At 39.0% G+C, this 19623-nt stretch overlaps 1 protein-coding gene across 3 annotated transcripts in view; it reads left to right on the top strand.

Annotated features, from left to right (window-relative positions):
• The first annotated feature begins 15971 nt into the window (after positions 1–15971).
• thsd7ba (thrombospondin, type I, domain containing 7Ba) overlaps positions 15972–19623 on the top strand; it is a 234178-nt gene continuing 230526 nt past the window's right edge. For 2 of the 3 annotated variants that reach the window (XM_051905093.1, XM_051905091.1), the window contains exon 1: positions 15972–16119. The gene's annotated coding sequence lies outside the window, so the exon portion shown is untranslated. The remainder of the gene's footprint in view (positions 16120–19623) is intronic. The other variant, XM_051905092.1, reaches the window with a different exon arrangement.

The raw sequence follows: 19623 nt of genomic DNA, 5'->3' as shown, positions 1-19623 counted from the left end.
AAGCTATTTATCACGCTCACAGCAGAGAATTCTTTAATTAGAAATATTTTCTTATACACTTAGGCTTTGATTGAGAAAATTCATTTTTTTCTCTCTCTAGCTGTTAAGATAAAGAACTCTTTCTAGACGTCAGTTCATTTGGTTCTCCAGGATATTCAAAAGCAGTGATTCCCAACCACGTGTATTTAAGCTGTTCCCAAGGGGTACTTGGAAAGGTTTTGATTTGCTTTGGTAAACCTCTAAGTCTTGTAAATTCTCATTAAAATTTGTACAGATGATGGTGTAATTGCTCTTTGATGATTCTTATATATATATATATATATATATATATATATATATATATATATATATATACACACACACACACACACACACACACACACACACACACACACACACACACACACACACACACACACACACACACACAGGTGCTGGTCATATATTTAGAATATCATCAAAAAGTTGATTTTTCACTAATTCCATTCAAAAAGTGAAACTTGTATATTGTATTCATTCATTACACACAGACTGATATATTTCAAATGTTTATTTCTTTTAATTTTGATGATTATAACTGACAACTAAGGAAAATCCCAAATTCAGTATCTCAGAAAATTAGAATATTAAGACCAATACAAAGAAAGGATTTTTAGAAATCTTGGCCAACTGAAAAGTATGAGCATGTACAGCACTCAATACTTAGTTGGGGCTCCTTTTGCCTGAATTACTGCAGAAATGCGGCGTGGCATGGAGTCGATCAGTCTGTGGCACTGCTCAGGTGTTATAAGAGCCCAGGTTGCTCTGATAGTGGCCTTCAGCTCTTCTGCATTGTTGGGTCTGGCATATCGCATCTTCCTCTTCACAATACCCCATAGATTTTCTATGGGGTTAAGGTCAGGCGAGTTTGCTGGCCAATTAAGAACAGGGATACCATGGTCCTTAGACCAGGTACTGGTAGCTTTGGCACTGTGTGCAGGTGCCAAGTCCTGTTGGAAAATGAAATCTGCATCTCCATAAAGTTGGTCAGCAGCAGGAAGCATTAAGTGCTCTAAAACTTCCTGGTATACGGCTGCGTTGACCTTGGACCTCAGAAAACACAGTGGACCAACACCAGCAGATGACATGGCACCCCAAACCATCACTGACTGTGGAAACTTTACACTGGACCTCAAGCAACGTGGATTGTGTGCCTCTCCTCTCTTCCTCCAGACTCTGGGACCCTGATTTCCAAAGGAAATGCAAAATTTACTTTCATCAGAGAACATAACTTTGGACCACTCAGCAGCAGTCCAGTCCTTTTTGTCTTTAGCCCAGGCGAGACGCTTCTGACGCTGTCTGTTGTTCAAGAGTGGCTTGACACAAGGAATGCGACAGCTGAAACCCATGTCTTGCATACGTCTGTGCATAGTTGTTCTTGAAGCACTGACTCCAGCTGCAGTCCACTCTTTGTGAATGGGTTTTGTTTCACAATCCTCTCCAGGGTGCGGTTATCCCTATTGCTTGTACACTTGTAAGGTTGTAAGGTGTCAGTGGTCGTCTTTTGGACAACTGTCAAGTCAGCAGTCTTCTTCATGATTGTGTAGCCTACAGAACTAGACTGAGAGACCATTTAAAGGCCTTTGCAGGTGTTTTGAGTTAATTAGCTGATTAGAGTGTGGCACCAGGTGTCTTCAATATTGAACCTTTTCACAATATTCTAATTTTCTGAAATACTGAATTTGGGATTTTCCTTAGTTGTCAGTTATAATCATCAAAATTAAAAGAAATAAACATTTGAAATATATCAGTCTCTGTGTAATGAATAAATATAATATACAAGTTTCACTTTTTGAATGGAATTAGTGAAATAAATCAACTTTTTGATGATATTCTAATTATATGACCAGCACCTGTGTGTGTGTGTGTGTGTGTGTGTGTGTGTGTATATATATATATATATATATATATATATATATATATATATATATATATATTAGGGCTGTCATGATATTTAGATTTTTCACACCACGGTTATTGTGGCCAAAAGAATTCACAATATCGATATATCGCGATATCTATAGAATCCTTGGGGGGAAAAAATGTATCAGTCAAATTAATTTTTACTTTGTTTTACTTTTTCTTTTTCAGGGTTGCTGCACATTTTTTTTTAAAGTCAAATTTAAGGCTTTTTAAGACCTTTTTAGGACCTGAAGAAATAAAAATTAATACTAGCCTAGTAGCCAATACATTAGGGCTGTTACCAATCAAATGAAACCATTATCAACAAAATCCATCTTTGCAATACAGAGATGACACAGAATGAGAAGTGGCATTAATATATTTAAACAGCTTTTACAATTTGTCTACATAAATTTAATTCAATATTTAAATATGGAATTATTTCTAATTTTAACTTTTTAGTTAAAATGTACTTTAAATATGAAACTAAACTGCCAGTAGGTGGCAGCAAGTCACTGTCTTAATGAGTTCATTCATTCATTCATTCATTCATTCATTCATTCATTCAACCGATTTGTTCAAATGACTCATTCAATCAGGAAGGAAGCAAGTGACCATCTTTATCGAATGGGTCATTTAATCATTAATTAAACTGATTTGTTCAAAATGCGGGTTCAGTCAGTATAACAAAAACATTTCTGTCTGTTGCACGGCACTCTTGCTTGTGTGATATTGTACATCATATCATATGATACAATTTAATGACAAAAACTCGTTGGGGCAAAAATGACCGTGTATCTTGAATTTTGAGGGCATATAACTGCATGCATAGCTACATCACGCTGAGTAAAGGCGAGTAAAGAAAACGCGGTACTTTTTAGAAGAATCACCCTTTATTTAAATACATAAACACAGAAAATTGCTGTTAACAGGTTAATATAGCCTAACATTTCCCATTCCATGACTAGTAAAATAATCGCAACTTGCTCTCTGTAAAATGGCATAATCCGCAGGGTGATAGACACGGAGGTGGGTAAAAAGGTTGGTGGTGTTGCCACCCTTCGCACTGATGTAGCCAGGCAAATTCTGCAGAGTGTTTTCTTTGAAGCCGAAATACTCCCATACTGTTGAGCTTACTTTATTCGGGTGTGGACGGAGCCTCTCGCTCTCCTGCTCGGACGACATGTTTCTTCTCGGAATAGCTGCGCGCTGCGTCGTCGTCTTGTTTGACAGGTGTCAGCGTTAAGGTGCAATACTGCCACCTGAGAGGTCAACCAGGTACTGGCACTGGAGTTTTTACATGTCATGATATCATAAGAGTCCTATTCATTTTAAATATTGTGGTTATCGCCAATACCAGTATATTGTCACACCGTAAATTAACATGTCGATATTTCATGCTTTGAATATCACGATTATCGTCAATACCGGTATATTGCGACACCCCGCAATTTGACATTTGGAGTCAAAACTTAAAATATAAACGCTCAAAGAATGCATTTAATACCAACATATTGAACCGTCTATTTATATATTCATAATCCCTTACTAAAGAGTCCTGACATTAGAAAAATGTCAATCTATACAATCGTTTTGTATTTTAGATGAGGGAAATATACATGCGTTACGGACGTGACCAAAAAAGTCACTAAGTTTTGGGTGACGACATATGAACCAAAAGTAATACTGCCCACCGAATGAAGAAGGGTTGGCTCTCCACAGAGCATAAAATAATTTTATTTCATTTTTCGTGTTCGCATTTATGAGGAAAAAACAACGTGACCGTTCTGTTACGGACTTGACTGGTCCGAAAGCAGCAAGGAAAACTGTTTTAAAACTTTCACAGAGACCTCAAGCAAGCATTGAATCTACCAAATATTGAAATCTGGGATTACCAGTATGGTAAGAGTGCACAGTTTATCAACTTTTTACTAAACTTTATACAGCTTTATACTCCGTATTGCAAAAGGTTATGGATTAGACCTATTTCTCATGTTGACAAAGCGTGTGCGTTGTTCATGAAACAATTTAGAGACCATGATTTCCATTCTTACAGAACTGCACTGAAGCTCAAATATATATATATATATATATATATATATATATATATATATATATATTAATATTAATATTATATTATATATTAATATAATATAATATATATACTTGAGCTTCAGTGCTTTTTAAATTCCACCTTGCAAAGAATACAAATGACTTTTGTTAAATATCCCATCTGGATGTGATTTATGAATAAATTTTTCTCAGAGAGTGTTTTTCTTAAAACAGACTTACAAGCTGGTGTGTTTTATTAAAGAGGACTTGCAAAGTCTGTTAATCACCCACAGTGTCAGTTGTTTTCATGAATCATTGTAATAATGGCCAGTTTAATAATAATAATGATAAATAATCTCATGTGATGAGATTAAACAGAGCACATTTCAGATTTGGGGTCAATGAAGAAGTACTTGAACCTTACAGATGTTTTTACATTTTACAACAACTTCCTGTCTTTGCTGACTTACTGGCTGGCATCCTCTGTTTAAATGTCTTCATCTCAGTGTAGGTGTGTCAAACACAGAAGCAGGGAGTCATTATGACTCACAAATGAAGGAAGGAGTGATATGAGGCACAGCCGGAGGTCTGTGGATTGCAGCATCTGCTTAAAACGCAGAGACATAAAGAAACCGTTTCTATTAAGTGTTTGCAGGGAAGAGGCATCTTTAGTCCGTATTATAGAAGAATGGTTTCGTTGGCCATTGTGCTGTTATTACAATCGCTTTTACCCTCAGAATGTGAGAGGCTGACTATAAAGCGAGCACAGAGGTGAACATTACTGTGGTTGATGTTACACATTAACTGGATTCATTGAGTGTGATTAATTCTCATTGATTGGTCAAAGTTTAATCAAGTTTTTTTATGTTAATCTATCTGTATTTAAGCATAAATCTTGTGAAATCTGCACCTCTGCTCCTGCTCTAATGATCATCGAGACAGTGATCCACTAGAGACCTCTTGATCTATTCATTGAGTGACATTCTATGAACACTTTAAGATGCAGTTACAGTGTTGATCATTTGGCTGCATCTGAGGTAGTTGTGATGGCACATTTAGGTTGTACTACCAGTGGTTTAATATTTGAAGTTATTGAATATTTCTTCCACAATGACAATATGTCTATTATAGCAACATGAATTAATGAACATGAAAGTTGCATCTGATGATCATCCTGGAAGTAGAGAGAATATGGATCCTCACTTTTGCCTTAGAAATCAGTGTATGTAGACACTCTTCTTAAAAAAAAATATATATATTTTGCTATACGGGGGCCCTGAGGTGGCTTTATAGTGCTGATGTTTATTATAGATTCTTCATATCAGTGTGTTGCATTATGGGTTCTTTAAATCAGTGGTTCTCAACTGGTTTGGCTTCAGGGACCAGATCTAAAGGGATAGTTCAGCCAGAAATGAGAAGTCTGTCATTATTTACTCACCCTCATATTGTTTCAAAGCTGAATTACTTTTTTCTGCTGTCGAACACAAAATACAATATTTTGAGATGTCTCAAATGTCTCACTTTTTTTTGTGTGCGTGTATATATATATGTATGTATGTATGTATGTATATATATATATATATATATATATATATATAATTTTTTTGAAATATAATTGGTAACCAAAACTGCTTGGTTACTGACATTCCTTAAAATATTATCTTTTGTTTTCTACAGAAGAAAGAAATGTGTTCCGGTTTGAAATAACATGAGGTGGAGTATATAATAGCAAATTTTTTTATTTTGAGTGAATTATCCATTTAACATTGGACATGAAGTGGTGTCCTATCACTGTGCCATCACTGTAAGTTGCGTATTGGCCAAATGTAAATGGCCATAAAATCAATCATTAGAACTTATTTATATTACCATGAACTGAAAAAGCTCAAAAATATGTTAAATTATTTACAGCAGATAAAAATTGACATTTGTAATGCAGAAGTGTGATTTACACATAACCCCAAATTTATTGTATCCTGGGTTCTATTTTCTTTTACTTTCAAAATTTTGTTCAGGTTTTGTCACATCACAAAGACTGAAATAATAGCATCTTCTACGCATTAGAATTCTCATTCATCTCAGTGGCAGTTTCTCAGGACTTGCCATCTTTGGGCATGGGCTTGCAGAACTTTTTGAGCCAATCACCTGAGCTGAAATACCAAGTGACTGATCTCTCTGGAAGTATAGAAAAATTACCTCATGACTTGCTTACAGTGCTGACTGGCTGATGGCACCATGAGAACATGCAAATTCCTACTCCAGCAAGTCCATTTTAAGATCACTTTTAAGACCCTTAAAGGATTCAGACACTGGTAAAACATTTTAATAAAAATATCAGTGTACACACTACACCACTGTTTGCTGTCAGTAAAAAAAAAAAGAAGAAATTTTTTTTTTACTTTTTGAAATTTAATACTTTTATGCAGCAAGTATACATTAAATTGTCCAAAAATGACAGTAATGTTAATAATATTTGCCATCACAGGAGTAAATGACAATATTGTGAAATTACAATTCAAAATAACTGTTTTCTGTATTTGCTGTATTTTTGATCAAATAAATGTGGCCTTGGTGAGCATAGGAAACTTCTTTCAAAAATGTTTACAAAAATTTTACCAACCCCAAACTTTTGAACAGTGTATGCTGCTTACAAAAACTATGTAGTCTTTCTACTGGGTCAGATTTTCCACTGTTTATTACAAAATGTACTGTCAATGACTGACACTAGGGGTCACCTTTGGGAGCCCCAAACACCTCTGATACTTTGAGAAAAGGCCAATGAGAATTGGTGAGTGGAATTTGCATGAAACTCCCCTGGACATACGGGTATAAAAGGGAGACAACATGCATCATTCAGATTTGTTCTTTGGAGCAGAGCAAGTGTCATCTCTATACAAGCTCATTTCATTCACCTCTGGAAGAAGCGAGGTGCTGGTATTATGGTGCATTTCAGCGTCAAGCAGTGCACAGATAAGTGCAGAGAGAGTTCCCCTGGGTGCTTTAGCAACATAAGAGAGCAGATTTCTTCTAAAAGAGCAAACACAGATGGAGATCGTCTTTTCAAAGATGCTTTTCCACCTGTATGTTTCTGGATGTGGTCGATATCTTTCAGCCTGGGATGGTCACGATCGCTGTTTCAAGTGTTTGGGTCTTACCCACGCTGAGACAGCATTTGTGGATGGCTCATGTCCTCATTGCGAGAACATGACCATGGCAACGTTGCGATCGCGACAGTCCTTTTCTGGTAAGAGAGAGTCACCTCAGTAGCTCGCGGGGTCTTTCTGTGATGCACAAGGCTGCGGTCCCGCTTCACAAGCTCTTCCAACCTCACTACCCTCGATGGTGGGATGGCCAAGGGGGTACACGGATGTTCTGCAGGTGGAGCGTGTGGTGCATTTATGCCTGCAAAACGCCGCCATCTGGCAGAATTGTCCAAGACTCCAATCCAGGGCTTGCAATTTCATTTTGTCTCTAACAGTGAAGGCTTACAGTGCTGCTGGACAGGCCGCCTCCACCCTGCATGCCATGGCCATCCCGCAGGTCCATCAGCCCAAAGCTCTAAAAGAGCTGCACAAGGGTAGTTCTGAGCCAGGATTGAAGCAGGAACTGTGCTCTGCAACCAACTTCGCTCTCAGAGCGACGAAGGTCATGGCGCGGGCTCTCGGCCAGGCGTTGTCATCATGGTTGTCTAGGAACGTCATCTCTGGCTTAACCTTGCTGACGTGAGGGAGGTCGACAAAGTCTGATTTTTTTTTTTTGACACCCCAATCTTGCAAGGTGGCCTTTTTTGCGACACTGTTGAGGACTTTGCTCAGCAGTTCTCGGCAGTCTATAAGCAGTCGGAGGCTATTAAACACCTCCTCCCTTGGCATGAGTCCACTGCCATTTACAGGCCACTAAGGTCATCGTCTGCTTGTCGCCAACGGTATTCGCCTGCGGCTGCCACATAAGATCCGCTGCAGCCCTAGCCCACAGCCTGGGTGCAGCATCGAGTCCCTGCAGGAAGGTGACGCAGCCCGCTCATCAGGTGAGCACTAAGAACCCCAAAAGGCTTTGAAGCATCCCTGAGGTGAGAGGAGCTTCTCTTTCCCAGTGGAGGGCTGGGTGGAGGATCTTTGTTTTAATTTTGTTCCGCCGCTTGCCCAGGTGGCAGCTGTATCCAAATTTTCAAAGAAAGAGCAACTTCCTCATTCTCTGCGTCCATAGTTCACGGCCCAGACATGATGGAAGCAGACTTTTAAATTGGGCCCTGCACAAGCTCCCATTCAAGATGTTAATGCAGAAATGCATTCTGAATTGCGTTCGCGCCATGCATTTCTATGGGCAGGGGTTCCCCTAAAACAAGTTTCCAGGCATGTTGTGGTCACAACAGACATGTCCAGGACTGGCTGGGGTGCCATGTGCAACGGGCACACATCTTCGGGCTCCTGGACAGGACCTCGACTGCAGTGGCACATCAACTGGCTCAAGTTGCTAGTGATATTGCAGGGCAGTTTACGCTCATGAAGAATGTCGCAACTTGCCCACCATCTCCTCCCCTCCTCGCTGTGGACCAATCAAATCCCAGGCTAACTCAATCGCGCAGTGGACATGCTTATGCTTCAGGGGCATGGAGGCGCCATCCCAAAGCGGTCCAGCTGATTTGGAGTCGATTCAGCGAAACGTATGTAGACCTGTTCACCATTGGCCGCTGTGATATTCCCTGACAGGTGCCCATTAGGCCCACATGATGGCCCATTAGATTTTGGATTTCATTGCCTTGGCATACCAGGTCCAAGAGGTGCCGTGCCCCATAGGAGTGGATGCACATTCCACAAGAAGTGTTGCATACTCCTGGGCTCTAGCAAACGGCACCTCTCTAACAGACTTCTGTAGAGCAACAGGGTGGAGGCGGCATGTCCAGCAGCACTGTAAGTCTTCTTTGTTAGAGACAAAGTGAAATTACAAGCCCTGGATGGGAGTCTGGGACAATTCTGCCAGGTGACAGTGTTTTGCAGGCATAAATTCACCACAACCACACACTCCACTTGCGGAACATCCGTGTACCCCCTTGGCCATCCCACCATCGAGGGTAGTGAGGTTGGAAGAGCTTGTGAAGCGGGACCGCAGCCTTGTGCATCGCAGAAAGACTCCGTGAGCAACTGAGGTGACTCTCTCTTACCAGGAAAGAGCGTTGCGATTGCAACGTTGCTGTGGTTATGGTCAATGTTGCCAATACCTTTTGCAAGATTTTATAATCTGTGTTGAGCCAGTTTCGTCCTGTGTGCTATTGGGTATGAACAGGTAAGTTACGGACAACAGGCCGGGTGTACCGCTTGCACACAGGACTTTTCCCCTCCCTGAGGTGACGTGCTTTTTGTCCACATAAGTTCCCTGGACCAGCGAACCCTGGACGTGACTTTTCCCTCAGTCAAATTCGGTGGAGGAATTAGATGGCAGGCCCAGTACTCCCTTTTCAGGTCAGCCCGTATACTTGGGCTAGGTGCTCCATATGTAGTAATTCCCTGATGGTTATCCCATATGATGTGTTGTCCACGAAACTGTTTCCCTTACGGTTAACCCATGTCTTCCCTTAGGCGGAGCTTTGTCTCTTCCACCAATCGCTATGTTTGTGGTAGTTCCTTTTCCCTTTTCAGGTAGGACCTACCACAAGGACCTTTTTCCACGTGTGGTACTTGTGATGTATTCTCCACATATTAACCTCCCTTAGGGCAGGACATGGTCTCTGTAGTGTTCTTTCTAGGAGAGAGAGAGCGCTTCCCCAGAGCTAATTCTGGTCTGCACATCTGTGAGCTTTTATTTATTTAAAAAAAAAAAAAAAAGAAAAAAAGAGAAGTTAATAAAGACCAGCTGAAGCGACCTATTCCCATTGTTAGTACTGTCCTCTCGGTCCCCATGTGGTAAAAAGGACTACACAGCTTACGTGGGGCAGTGGGTAGGTTGCGATGTTGCAAGTGCGCATATTACCCGGCACGCAGGCTTGCCGACATCTGAGTGGTGCGCCTTGTAACACCTCATAGCAAAACTTCATAACACAGTTCAGCTGTTGTGTCGTTTTCCCCAGGGGACCCTTAGTGTCAGTCATCAACACCACGTCAAAGTGACTGACAGATAGGGAAGATCTCGGTTGATATCGTAACCTCCGTTTAAAAGGATGTGGTGTCCCTCCTGCCACAACGCTGAACTGCCAGTTGAAATGGCCGGGACACTGTCTTGGCTCCTCAGCACAAACTTAAATGAGTGATGCACGCCGTCTCCCTTTTATACCTATGTCCGGGGGAGTAGCATGCAAATTCCACTCGCCAATTTTCATCAGCCTTTTCTCATAAGGCAACACACTCTGGTAATAGATGATAGAAGATGTTTCATATGGTCTCTTTCAGCTGTCTTGTTAATTTGCTGAGTCGGAGTGTAAATCACGGCTGGGCAGTACCCAGCACGTCCGACCGCCTCTGCGTTTTATCTCTTGGCTTTTGTCAAACAGGCGCCGGGACATGTCCTACTTGCAAATGGCAAGTTAAAGCCTCCTAAGGCATGAGAGAAGGTTCCAATTATAGCACAGCATATTTTTCTTTGGCAAAAAAGGCTGAAAGAGCAGATGGGTATCAAACAACAGTGACGGGAGTTCAAGGGGGTTATCGCCAACCTTGCCAATTACCGTGTTACTCACGAAATGAGAAACAATGGGCAGATCAAAGAGCCTCTTATGACTTATAGCAGTTGTTGTTTGTGAAACTCTGAACTGGAAAACCAATGCTGCTTTAACCCTCTGGGGTCTGAGGATTTTTGGGGCCCTGGAGAAGTTTTGACATGCCCTGACATTTGTGCTTTTTTCAGTTGTTCATAAACACATTAATGAAAAAGGTGTCATTACACTGTATTCAGCACGAACTTGGCTACCATAGTATGTGAACAACATGTATGTACATGTTTGTATTTTTGAAGGAATGAAGTTTATGCGTGGTTATTGAAAAAACAAAAAACTTAAGTCACTGAAATAAGGCCACAAAACTAATATTATATATGTGTTCACAAGACTTCTGGGTATTGGAGGTTGTAGACTAGAGTTTTTGCTTCAAAATGATGTAAAAATTATCCTGCCTACTCATTCATATAAAACAATATATTGATTTAAATTTTGTAAGACACTTTTTGTCAAGAAACACAGTATGCGTGGAGGCGTGAATCATCATGAATAATGCTGTGATTCACACCTGAGAAGACAAAGACTTCTCATAATGACCTACATAATGACCCGCATTATGAGCCCTTTCAGTCAGGTAGGCTATGTGAAAAAACCCTCTGTGATCATACTGATAACAGTATTAATGTCCACTCTTGACAAAAAAAAACATGATTTTTGTGATCTCATGCATGCACGTATTATTGCACATGTGAAGAAAATTTTGTATAGGCCTATTATAGTTTAAATTACAGTACCAGTCAAAAGATTGGACGCATTACTATTATAATGTTTTTAAAAGAAGTCTCAAACCAAATAATGGTTTTCTATTTTAATATACTTTAAAATATAATGTATTTCTGTGATGCAAAGCGTCTGAACATTCATGTTACCTCTATGGCATTTCATATAGGCCATTATATTTGTTATATTATAGACTAAATGTTAATGTGCAGTTGACAAACTATACATCATTAAAAAGATCTAAGATTCAAGCTTCACATTTTGACCTCTGTTTTACTCTTATAGTGACTGTAATTTGTTAATAGCCTATGCGTCAGGAGTTATGAATATGAAAAACGGAGTCGTTACCTTTGACAAAACAACATCCATCAGGGCTTTTAGCTTAAAAGCATGCACATTTGGAGAAATATTGATGGATTATCATATTTTTGTCAATTTTCTATACAGAGAAGTAATATTTATTCAATATTTATTGTCATCACTATGAGCGCTGGATACTGTGTTTTCAATTCATACCTGCAGCTGGAGGGCGCTCTGTGCTCATTTAGTCCACAAATGACTCCTAATGAAGAACAGGCATACCATGTGACATTCCAGGAACTAACAGAGGCTTCCAGAGATCGCTAACCATGGCTATAACATGCAGATAGACACTTTTGAAGATAATAAATACATGATTGTGACGAGGTATACATGTATTGCCTCAGAATTAGCGTCTGAATAGCGCTCGCTCCGTGGGCGTGGCCGCATTAGTGGATAATGAGCTGACTCACAGACGTCTGACATGTCTCTCTTTTCATACAGATTACATAGCCGAGAATATTTGTTTTCGATCTGACTTAAACAATGTAAAACCTGACATTTCAACAATTCTTTAGACATAAGTCTCATTTTTTTTGTGATTAGTGTTCACTAAGTTACAGTTCATTTTCTGAGAACTATCAGATTGGACTTTGTTCAGAGGAAGACGACAGATCACGCATCATGTTAGTTTTCTTTATTTTGCAAAAAGCACAACATTTTGTTTTTACTCTGAGTGTACACAAATAAAAGATATTTCACAGATTAAAATGCTGTATAACTCTTAATTGTATGTGCAAAATTGACAGAGTATTTTGAGTCTCTTTCATACTGATAAGAAAAAAAGCAAGGTGGTATCGCCGGTGATACCGCCGACTCCACAGGGTTAATGTACGACATGATTTTTCTTTTCCCAAATTAGATGCATATGGCTGTACTGAAGAAATCTGACCACAAAGAGATGTCAAATGCTTTCTCTTTCTAACCTCTTTCAATTGCTCACTCTAAATTGGTCAAGATATGGTGATTTCCTATAGAGGTCGTTAGTGGATGTAGTGTTTGTTCCCTAGGGAGCAGTTCTGGACTCTTCAGCATTCTGCATTATTTTCTGCTGGTGCTCTGCTATATTTAGAAGCCTTTAGTTTTCTTTACCAGCACAGACAGCTTTTGTCCCACTCAGCCTTTATACTCAAAAGTGGTCTTCCAGGAAATTCAACTTGTAAAATGTTTTGAACTCTAGTCATGGAAAAATTGAAAGCTTGCGGAGGAAATTTCTAAATTATATTATGGAACCCTTATTTGGTTGTGATGCTAATGGTGTGTATTCTCATTCCGTTTGGCATCCAGTACCTCTTGAATCCTCTCTGATAAGATGGCTCAAATTGATTGATGACCGCAAAAATATACCCCATTTTCTCATCCTCATGTCATTTCAGGCTTGTTTTATGAACTGAAAAGGAGATATTAAGCAGAAAATCCAACCTACATTTATGTGTACAACAAAAATGGATGGCAAGTTTAATAATCACTCTGAAATTGTTGAATCTCTGGTGTTGAATGTTGAGGCTTTTGAAAGCAATTCAAATGAGATATTCAAAGAAAATTTGACTGCTTTACATTTCTGTCAGGTGACTGAACCTTTTTGTGAACTGTAACCAAAATGTTATTTAATGCACTGGGTATCATTTACTAACAATGAACAATGTTAACATAATTTATTAATCTTAGTTGATTTTTGTATATTTTGATGTACTTTAACATTTAATGTTTTATAAATTAACATTAATGTATTTTGAATGAACATTTGATTAACAATGAGCAATAGTGTTTTAAAAATGAAAGTTAATTTATGCTCAAAATCAGTGTTATTCTTTGTTGCTTCTTGATATGTAATGCATACTGTAGGGCTGTCAGTCAATTAAAAATATAACAAATTAATCACACAGACTTCTGTAACTAATCGTACATAAATTGCACTTAACATAAAATTGTAATCATTTTCACATTGAATTTTCAAATGAATGTGGAAACAACAGTATTTTAAATAATTTATAGTTTAAATAATTGTTTAATGGCATGTTTTTATGAAGATCTTTGAATGAAGGCCAGCATCACTTTTTTTCTCTTCAATTTCTGGGATAAAATGAGTAATTAAGGCCATTCAACATTACAGTATTGAAAGTCAGGCCTAAACTATCATCAATTTACAGTACATTAATTGTCCCCAATTGTTCCCCACACTTTAAAGTTATGCAATTGTTTTCATGATAAAAAAAAAACATTTGATGTCAGTATTTTTGAGGATCGGACTTCTTGATATAATGCCGGTATCACAAATATTCGTACTTACAGCCTTAGTGCTTCAGTTAGGGTTGGGCGATATGGCAAAAAAATAAAATCTTGATCTTGAACGATTAAAATCTTGAACGATTGACCGATTCACAATTTTGATTTTTTTAACTAGTCAACTTAAAAACTTAACTACAATATGATTTAAGTAACATTCTCTTTAACAATCTGGTTAAAAAATGTTCCATTCCAAGTGCACCTCAACATGGTGTAAATGTAAAACAATTTGTTAAATATGTTTGCAGAAATTATGCCTGAAATATGAAGGCAAATGTTGTACAAGCTTATCTTAAACACATCCTATATATTCAGAAATAATATAAAATAAGAAAATGTTAAATATTTCTTAGCCAAAAAGTAATAAATAACATAAGTAATAGGCTGTTATTAACAGCAAATGCTTTGTAAAAACAGAAAACAACAGCAGCTTTCAGCCTGTCACCATCATGCAAACATGAAATATCAAACAGGTTTACAGGTTTTTGCATTCCATTGCACTATTTGTCCAATTGTTTTTATGTTTGGCGGACATGTTTAGGTGTTGCACTCGTGTCTCGCGTCTTTTGCAGCGTCTCACCCATGAAACGGCATTCTAAAAACACAGCGGTCAAGTTAAAAAAAAAAAAAAAAAAAGCTCAACTCAAGTTTAATATCTTTGCCTTTTTTTCTCATTCCACTTCCTGCGTCTCATTTTTATAACGCAATAAAGCATTTCTGAATGAACAGCCGCTTAAGAATAGTGATGTGTTCTACGTTCATAGAGCGTCACATGAGAGCTGTTAATCAGGCGCGCCGGCGCCATCATGAGGTCGGATCATTTTCTTCTCCTAATACGGTTATCATTGCTGTATTGTCAACATGTCTAATTGTAACGCTTGCTAACATTTTTATTCAAAATCGCGATTTCTCGATTTAAAAAATAATAAAATCGAGGCAAAACATTAAATTTGAATTAATAAAAAAAATCGGAAAAATTGCCCAGCCCTAGCTTCAGTAATGTATTAATTCATAATTGTTTCATGCATTAAATCATAATTAACCACAAATTGAACCATATTGTAACACTGAAACTGAAAATGCTAGTCGATGTAGCATTTTCTCAGTGGTGTATAATGTCCATAGAGGTTAATGCACACCTAATGTGCAGTGAATTTAATGCATGTCCTGTTGAGCTTAATGGACAGCATCGGAAAATCTTTTGTGCTGTCAGCTCCATTAAAAATAAATACATCTCACATTCAAATGTCACCCCTTGTGCATCTGTGGCTTTTTAAATATTCCTCTAAGTGTAATTTATGTAGTAATTTACAATTTCAGCAGGCACAAATAAATTACAATGCTTCAAACAGACACTTTAAAGATGTTTGCAGCGCACAAAAATTGGACATTTTAGAACGAATATATCCACATTAGTTTTGTCATTTCCACTTTTTTGAAAGGACAGAGTTGATTCCTTCATGATCAAAAAGAAAGAAAACAAACCTCTATTCAGAAGTCAGTGTTGAAAGCATCTCAGGGCATTGTGGAGGGACTGTATAGAAACATAAAGAGAGTGTGACAGCGAAAAGACACTTATGGATGCAGACAGGCAGTGAAAAGGGACCAAAACAATAGTGTTGCACTTCAATGAGGGGTTACCGAGCGTGTGCCATGGCTTCTGACGGCAGCGAGGAACCCAGGATTGAGATGAAAATGAGGAAAAGAACATGAAGGGAAAAGAAAAGATGCATGCATGCGTGCCGAGAGAGAGAGAGAGAGAGAGAGAGAGAGAGAGAGAGAGAGAGGGATTGTTTGGAAGGGGAGGGTGTTACTTGAGGGGTGCAGGGCTGGCTAAATAGGAATCATCCCTCTTAGCCAATGAGTTTAAAGAGAGAAGCAGATGTCACAGGAGTGAGAGGGACCACCTCCGCAAGCTCAAGCACCCTCAGTGAAAAGAGCGCAATGAGCTGTGCGCTGTCACATCGGCAGTATCTCCTCTCTCTCTCCCGAACGCACACATTCTCGCACTCCCGCTCGCTTTCGCAGGCTGTCAGCTGGAAGCATCAGCGTAGGTAAGACTTGCATGCTACATTGCTGTCGGTAGATTAGCAGAGGATGCCTGAATGCTCATTAAAGTATGTCTGATTTTCCATTTTTGCGGGAGTTAGATGTGAGTTTCTCCTGATAGAGGTACACTCTGAGAAACTGAGGAGGTTCTTATGTAAGTGCCGTGGCTCGGAGCTTATTTTACGGAAACTTTGATATGAGACGAGAGGAGAGAGTCACGGCGGCAGCTTTAAGATCTGCTCTTCCCGAGTGCATGAATTATAAATAAAGGAGGGCTCAAAATGAATGGAGTCACTTTGTGTGGTCTCAGAGACATGCTAGTTCAGGTGGTCCGGTCCACAGCCAGGTAAATCACTGTTCTGACGCTGCAATCTCAAAGTTAAAACGACAGCTGTGGGATTTGTGTTGACTTTTGCTGCATTCGGCATGTTTTATCTTTTTCCTGACTACAATAAATGCTGTTTTGTGCCCACCGGCTCTCGCTCAATCCAGGGTTCACATCTTTTTTGTTCAAGGGGTCTGTGCTTAGACTGATCAATTCCTTTATGTGTGAAGGAGACAACAATGTGGGAAGGTGTGTGCCTACTGCAGGGTGTTTTTCAAAGCTGACTGTGGTTGACATTAGTTGTTACTGTCAATGCATGGAGCATTAATGCTGAATGTTTACAAAAATTCACCGATCAACAGATATATTGTGAGCTGTTGTTGTTTTGTAGTGATATTTTTGTCCCAAGAGTTGAATGTTGAAGTATGTCTTTGAACTTCCATGACTCACTGACGCTTACCTGCCCTACTTTGAGAAGAGGATGATAAAGTATTATTCATACTTCATGTAGGAATTCAGATGAAAGCCTTGCAATCTATTACCTGCATTGCTTTTGCCCCATTTTCACCAGAGTACAATACTTGAAAGTTTCATATCAAAATATCAGACAGGAATTTGCTTTGTGTTATTTAGTCATGTCGACACATGGAAATGGCTGCATATAGAGTTGCGTACGGCCCACATGTCCTGTTTGTGTTGAGATTTAATGGGAGTTTTGAGTCAGTTTGATTTGCTTTTGAAAAATATAGAAGATGCTGCAAACTTTTGGAGTTTTTTTTTTTTCACATGCAAATGAGTTTTGTAGCAGAATAACTGCAATTTTGATGCAAATGTGCAACTCTGACAACAAATAGTCGATACTTTAGTCATCTTTTTCACACAGTCTCCTTCTCTGATGAATAAATAAATTCAACTCGCCACTGAAAATAGCTCCATTTGGTCTGCACACTCCATAAGTAATGTACTTGTGTGTCTTATATTTCATTTAAACACATGATGGCATGTGGAGAAAGAGCTCCGTTCTGCGGCAGCATTTTGCCTTAATCAGCATCAACCATCAGACGTTTGATCATCTCTATCTGCAAGACTTTCAGCCAACCAGGACATAGACGTCCCTCCCCTCCTGAGAGCCATCTCTAACTGTGATTAACCAAGCACAGCTGAGCTCTCCTGTCTCTGAGTTAGTGGATATACATCCGTTCGTGCCGTTTGTTTTTCATCCGATCGGAGCTGTGAATTAAAGCTGAAAATGAGAAACTGTGTCTCACTGCTTGTATTCATTGCAGCTTGCTCGTTTTTGCAGTCGTTTCTGGAGGCGTCTCAGGTGTGACAATCAGGCAGAGTAATGGCAGGTGTGGACTGATGCATATTCGTAGGCTTGAATCATTCATATAAATAAGATGGAGAGCTCAGGGCCCGACTGCTGAGGCAAAGAGACTGGCTGTGAATCACTCTAACACCCCGTCAACATCGAGAGCCAGCATCAGTATAAAACTAGAGTGCTTCCTTTACAACACAAGTTATGTGTAAAGATCAGAGTCTGTAGGAAAGATTAAAATTATCAAAATCTATTTCATTTCAATTGTTTCCTAAAATAGAGACTTTTGCTGAAATTTCCCTAGACCCCATAAAAAATTTGTTATTAAGTAACCATAACCTTAACGTTATTAAGAAACCATCATTTAAAAATAAGGCTTTTACTCTGGAACAATTAACTTTTTTTTTTTTTTTTTTCATGTGTTCTATTACGTTCTGCTAAAAATATTGGTTTTCAAATCCCTGATACAAATGACAGACATCAGTTTTTCCTGAGAGCAAACTATCAGAGTTATTCTGTTCACTTTTTTTTTTTTTTTTACGCTCACTGACCCACATCAAGTTGATTTCCACCTTTTACTGAAGCACATACAGAGTGATTGAAGTTACAGCAAAGCATGAAACAAGACAGTGTTCGAGTAAGCGTTCTGTCTTTATACAGAAAGATGCTGTAATTTAATTGAAATACACCTCACGTGGAAACCAGTTGTTGTTGTTTTTGTTCACCATTGCTTGTTCATGACACCCAAAGTCTCATTCATCTGTTGATGAAAGCAATTGATTAATACTCGAATTAAACGCCGAACACATCTCCGCACGCATATCGCTGAGATGTATTGGAGCGTTTAAGGTCTTGGCAGACGGTTCCTCTGTGATTCGGTAATGGGCGAGGAATGCCAGGAAAGCCAGAGCCCACACCACCCCCCGCCCTCGTAGATAAAAACGATGTGTCCCTGGTGGCCCGGAACATGATTTCAGCCCGTATGAGGTTTCAACAGCTTTCTCCATCTGGCTTCTGTGCAAACAGTGTTGGGCCCCTTCTCCAGTGTTTATTGATTGAACCGTTCACTCTATCAGTCATCTGATCGTGCTCTCCTTCCTTATTTGCTTCTCTTAAACGTCACAGTTCTTCATCTGAAAATCACAGCAGTCAGCTAAGGACAAGACAAGAGAGAAACTTAGAAAGAACATTAGCAATTATCTGTGAATTTATTCTTTACGAGGACTACTGTACTGTCAAGTCTGTCAGCATCTTTCTGAAGTTCCTCCTGAAACTTTCCTTGGAAAAACACAATATTTTGAAAATGATGTTGATTACGTGGTCCACTCTTAGCTTGAGTATTTTTTCCCCCCTGTGTATTTACTTCTGATGACCTTTACAATCTGAGCATTTTGAAGTGTAAGTACACATAAGTGCGGTCTCATCAGAAACGAGGCATGTTTTCCCCTTTTCCAGCTGTTTCTTGATGAAGTTTGAGTGTGCTGTACATCTTGGGAGCTTGTTTATGGCATCTGAACCTCACAGACTTAAAACTTAAGTTTTAAAGAGGCCTGAAGCAGAATTAGGAACTGAAACAGAGCAACCAAAAAGAATATGGTGATTAATTGTGTTTCTGAAGGATTATGTTGACCAGTAGAGGACATTTGAATGTCTCTTTGAACTGAAAAGGCTTGCTTTTTTCTATCCAAACTAAAAGGCAGCTCATAAGGTCTTTTTTTTTTTTTTTAATCTCCTGTGTGTGCGCGTGTGTGTGTCTGTGAATCAGAGCTTTGCTTGTTACCCTACGATGATGAAAGGAAGACGAAGGCTTCGTACATACATATTCAGGTCTCTCTGTAATGGATCTGTGCATGGATGCTTTAGCTG

Source organism: Ctenopharyngodon idella, chromosome 9, assembly GCF_019924925.1.
Source record: "Ctenopharyngodon idella isolate HZGC_01 chromosome 9, HZGC01, whole genome shotgun sequence".
NCBI classification, from domain to species: Eukaryota; Metazoa; Chordata; class Actinopteri; order Cypriniformes; family Xenocyprididae; genus Ctenopharyngodon; species Ctenopharyngodon idella.
This window is presented reverse-complemented; position numbering and strand designations above follow the sequence as displayed.